This window comes from Rhea americana, unplaced genomic scaffold, assembly GCF_003343005.1.
Source record: "Rhea americana isolate MKP2758 unplaced genomic scaffold, rheAme1 scaffold_98, whole genome shotgun sequence".
NCBI lineage: Eukaryota > Metazoa > Chordata > Aves > Rheiformes > Rheidae > Rhea > Rhea americana.
This window is the reverse complement of record NW_028187177.1, coordinates 1,649,127-1,654,717: the sequence shown is the minus strand read 5'-3', so window position 1 is coordinate 1,654,717 and position 5,591 is coordinate 1,649,127.

Sequence of the window (5,591 nt, the reverse complement as noted above, 5' to 3'; positions counted from 1 at the left end):
GCAAGCTCCGTGCGGCCGCGCTGCTCCGGAGCCCCGTCTGGGCCGGGGACTGGCTTGTCCCCAGCCTCCCAGCAGGGCTGCTCGCCCCCAGGAGCCGGCGTCTGCACGTCCGTGGGCCTCGGGGAGCTCCCACCCGGGGTCCACGCTCGTGTCCATCGCTGGCTCCAAAATGCCCCAAAGCAGAAAGCGAAATTTCTTGCTATGGACCAGAAACAGCAGGGTTAGCTATTCTTTTTTAAGTCGAGCTGTGAGTGYTTCAGCTCTGCGCCAGGTTTGATARATTCGGTAAGCTGATACATTTTGACATCTCTGTGACAGGTCTGAACTATGTGCATGAAAGACTTGTAAAAACTGCTTTTCTCACTGATCCTTCTATTTCCAAGCGTTTGGGAGGACAGGGGCCTTGTGAGCACAGACTCTGAAGTGCTCTGAAGGCTCGTCCTCCCTCATGCTCCAGCCCTGCAAGCAGACGCAGGCGTCGACGCAAACAAGGGAGCGCATCTGGCGGCCCACGTGCTGCCAGCAGGCTGGGTGCAGGGGCAGCCCCTGGACAGGCAGCAGCAGTTTACGTCCATGCCATGACTGCTGGCTTCTGTTTCCCGGAAAACATGAAAATAGTGTGTACTACTGCGCGACAGGCGCTATCATAATTTCACTGTGCTCTAACATCACATAAAGGGTGGTATKATCTGCTTAAGCACAGCCTAAAATATTCTCTGCTTGGGTCTGCTCTCCCTGCTCTCGGGGCAGAGCTGGCTGCGGAGCAGGCGCTGCCCCAGCAAGGCTCAACYGCTCATCCCTGCACCCTGAGCGTCTCCAAAACCCGGCCCTAAAACGCCTCCCTCCCCGCACCACTTTCCTCTCTGCAGCAGCATTTCACAGCCAGGAGCCTACAGGGCAGTGGCTGTACATGAACTCAAGGAARGGCCCCAACAAGACCTCCAAAAACCCCCGGGAGTCAAAACAAATTGTCCCAGCCCCAGGCGTGCAAGTGCAGGAAGGACTGGAAATAAAGCGGCCTTCAGGGGYTGGCCTGGCTTTTGGTGGGCTGTGAGTGAAAAGCAGGGAGAGGGGACCACAGCACGAGCAGGAGCTTGGATTTTCTATTATTTGTGCCAAAAAGGTGGAGTGGCCTTTGCACCTGAAAAGGTTGGCGAGCACCAGACTCTGTGTCCTCTGCATGCTGACTCTTGCTTGCTTGCTGCACAGCGTCTGGCATGATGAAGTCTTGGTCTCAGCTGAAATGTGGCAGTGCCACCTCAGTGCTAATAATACACAGGCCGGTCTGTCCGTCCGTCTGACTGCAGCGCCCGGTCTGGTCTGTCTTTGCTCAGTACTGCGGCTGGGAAGGGCCCTGTCTCAGCACAGCCCCAGAGGGGTGGATTGCCCCATTGCAAGGTAATGACCTGATGATAGCATCATTTAAAAAAGAAATGTGTGGCGGTTTGCATGTAAATATGCTCGTTTATTTTACTTATTTCTCTCTTTGCAACATGAGGAAAAGACACAGACTGAAACAAGAGCAAAGGAAGTGGCCAGCTTCACCCCCCTCCCTTGCTTTTAAGCTTTTGTTAGTGAAATGCAATGCCTGTGAAAGGTTGTGGGACAGAGGAAAAGGCCCTCTATTCATTCCCCTGGCTAGAGCCACTCAGACAGCGAAAGCATGGTCACACTGCCCTGCCGGTGACTTCTGGTGGGAACAAGATGCTCCTTCAGCTCTGAGCTTTTCAGGAGCGAAGCCTGCAGCTCCCCGGAGCGACGCGTGGCCCTTGGGGCAGCACAGGCTGCCGTAATCAAGGAATTACACCGAAAACAGCGCAAAGCCGCGTCGCCGCAGCCGGACTTTGGCAGGACAGCAGTGGGGAGGCTGCGGCTGCGGCGGGGGCCGTCTCCTCTCCCCGGCAGCGGTGAGGCACGCGGCGCCTCCGTGTCCCCCGGCCGGCGCTGAGCCATCCCGAAAGGCAAAGCAGGACTGTGCCTTATCGCCGCTTAAAATCCTCCAGGGGCGAAGCCACGAGGTGGGCTGAGGGAATCCCACGGCGGGAGCAGGGACCGACTTCGCCTTCGGCCAAGACCCTGGCTTGGGCGCGCAGGCGCGGGGACGCTCGCCCCGGCTCTCGCTTGCCTAACGAGACGAACCAGGCCCTAAGTTCTCATGAAGTTATAAAGTGTCCTAAGAGAGAATAATCCTTTAGGATCTGGCCCWGCAATGTATGACTGAGTTCTGGTTTTCAAAGCACTACCTCACCCTCCCAGCCTTTATTTGAAGAGACAATGTGAATTTTAAAGAGAACTCAGCAGGGAGCACTGCATTTTTTATTCCAAAGCAAGAGAGAAAACGAGAGTGAGAAAGTCTGTGGGGTTAGAGACAGCTTGCCATTTGTTGTTTCTCATAATCCCATACCTCGGCAGGATTTAAGAAACCTCCTGAAAAACACGGAGGGTTTTGTCGAACGCTTGATCAAGTAGTTAAATCAAAGGCTGCAGCAAAACAATGGGACTGCCTGAAATTTTTCATGAAAAACCTCTTTTATTTTGTTAAGGAATGGAAAAGTAGCCTCTCTCAAAAAGGAAGTTTTTCACTGAAATTTTCCACCTCCCCAGTGTGTTCTCACTTCTGGCGAGACCTCCCCAACCCCCTCTCCCCAGCCTTCTCAAATGATTCCCCTTCCCCGCTTCACTGTGTTTCCCAGGAGAAAGGAAAGAGGGAGAAAAGCAGAGGGGAAAGTTGCATTTCAGTTTTAAATGCTGAGGGTTTTTTTTTTTTCAGGGTGAAAAATCCTGACTTGCACCTCTTTCTCCTCTCCCAAAACTCTCTCCCCAACCCCATCCATTATTATTTTTGCAACCAGACTAGGTGTTTCTTTTCCAGCCTAGAAGATATTTTGTGGCCTGCCACAATGGAAGCCGAGGGGCCTGAGCAGCCGCTCTCGGTGACGGCCTCCATGGCACAGGCGCCCCGATGCTCCCTGGGGCCAGGGCTACCAGCCCCTAGGAGAGACAGACACTCAGAGGTGCTGAGCCCATGCTGTCTGCAGGGTTTTTTGGGGTAGTTTTGGTTCTGCCTGCCCCAAAAGCTGGCTGTGAGTCTCCTCCGTTCCCCAGCGGGGCTGAACCTCTCCGCTGCCAATGGTCCAGGCGCACCGAGGCTTGGGGAAAGTCTGGCTCCAGCGTGAGAGCTGCTGGCTGAGCCCCCAGCGCCGCCAGGAACCGAAGGCAAGGTGACATCATCCGCATTGCATCTGCAAGGAGCCTCTTCCAGCGTGTGCCACAGGCCTTCACACCTTGGCATTTTGAATTTCCATCATCTCATTTAGTGGAAAAAGGCCAGCCCTGCCAGCTTTGTGGAGAGAAGGAAGCATAGGGAAGGAGAAACTAGAGAAGACCTGGGTGCTCCTCAGCTTCTGCTTGCCTTCCTCCAGTTTGTCATGTCTTCTCTCAAACCTTGCGTTGAAGGTCCAACTCGCTCCTCCTGGCCAGGAGCCACTGATGGGTGCTACGCAGAGACTTCAGCCGCTCCACAAATTGGTGTCAGGTTAGTTAAAAGCACTTTGACTTTGCTCCAGTGGAATTAGTACAAACCCTTCATGGAGGTGCAGTTAAATCAGGGTAAATCTTATCAGTATCATCTAAGTTCACATCAGGAATACACCAACGGAAGGTAAAAACCAATGCGAATGATTCCCATGCATGCAGGATTTACGGGGTTGGTTTTAAGCTCAGGTCAGTTGGAGGAACACAGTATACCGGCGYTGACAACCCTTGGCAGCCGAGGAGGACCCCGTTCCCACCTAAAGGCACTAGTTAGGTCTAAATCCCCACGTGGGTCCTATCAGGACTTAAGCCGCCTGTTCAGCACAGTTCGGATCTGGGCCAGCAGCCCGCTCCAGTCGCTTGTCCGGGAATTTAACGGGGGTTGTGCTCAGATAAAGATTTCAGATGGAGCCCTGCAGGAAAACCTGGCCGAACGCAGTCCCGGGGCTGGCTATCGTTAAGGGGCGATTAAATCTTACGCTCTGGCAGGCAACCCCGGGCCCCGAGGAGGTTAGGAAGTGTTGAAAGGGAGCCGGACAGGCACGTCTGCCCAGCCACAGCTCATCAGCCGCAGACAGCTCGCTCTGAACCTGAACCCGAACCTGAACCCGCCACGGAGGAGCCGGGCYGGAACGCGACGGGCTCCGGCGGAAAGAGTCTCCTTTGGTAAAACCCCCGATAGCACCGATGCAGAGGCTGCTCGATCCAGGGCACAGGACTGGGGCCGGGGGGGTAGGGGGGACAAGCCGGGGGACGCAGGGAACTGTGGTGCGAAGGGCTGCAGGCACCCGATGCCCCGGCTGCACGGCCCCGGCTCCTCGCAAAGCGGCGGCGCGGCGCGGGGAATAACCCCACGCGCTGCCTGGAGGGCACGTCGCTAGGATCCGCACGCAGTTAGGATCTGCGCGTCCTAGGGCGGGCCGATCCGGGGTAACCCCGGGCCCCCTCGTCCCCCGCCGCGGGTTAACGTCTCCAAATGAAAAAACACGCGAGCTGCGGCTTGCGGGCAGCACGCCGGGGCTCGCCAGGCACGCGGGCAGGGAGGCGAAAGACCGCGCGAGCTGCTCCGAGCRCCAGCGATGATGGGGTTTGGGGGGTTTTTTGGTGTTTTATCCTTTCCAGATGAAGGGAAAAGACCACGTTCTTTGCTCAGCGCGGCGCTCCCGCTCTGCGGGGCTGAAACCCGAGAGCAGCGTGTCACCAGGCCGTCTGGGGGGCCGCGGCGGGGGCTGCCGCCCTTTGCGCTCCGCGGTGCTGGCGAGGCCGGTCYGCTCGCTCGGCTGCTGGAAAAAAAAGGGCCCTGTGCTCAGTGGCTAAAGCGGTGTCATCAGGTGTCACCGGCTAAAGGCCCTATCCTCATTTCTGCTGCCAGCAGAACGGCCCCAGGCAGCCGGCTTTGATGTGCTCGGTTGTTTGCCTCTTTTTGCAGATGATATTTTTTTCACCCGGTGCTTTGGTTGTGGCATAGATTSGGGAGCAAAGGGAGGGAAAAAAATGAAAGTCTCACTGCAATAGTTGATTGGGAGGGAGGAAAAAAAAGAAAAAAGAAACAACCCCAAAACGGCCATTTGTTACGCTGCGGATCGACGTTTCCTGCTGTAAATCACGGGCTGCCAGCCGGAGGGAGAGCCGGCGTGCGCACAGGGGCTGCGCGCGAGCTGGAGGGCAGCGGGCGAGAAAGCAAGGGGGGAAAAAACACCAGCAGCCGTCGGGCTTAACAGCTGGGCCAAAGTTCCYGATGGAAAAATATCACCCTGACTCGCAGGCATGGAGCTCCCGATTAATCGCCTGGAAGCAATGCCCACGGGCGCAGATGCAAGGCAAGGGCGTTTCTGACCCCTCTCCCCCGCTGGGTCTGACTGATGCTGTGTGAAATAGGCGGTAAAACCTCCCCCAGGCCCATCGGGACCGCCGGTCCTTGGGGGAATGCACCTATCTGGCCATCAGCGGGCAGAGGCATGCGAGGCCCTTGAATGACTTGCTTAGAAACTGGATTAGTAGATCAAAATCAGGATAACCAGGCGCTGGTGTAAACGAGTTGTCAGAGGTGGTTTCTG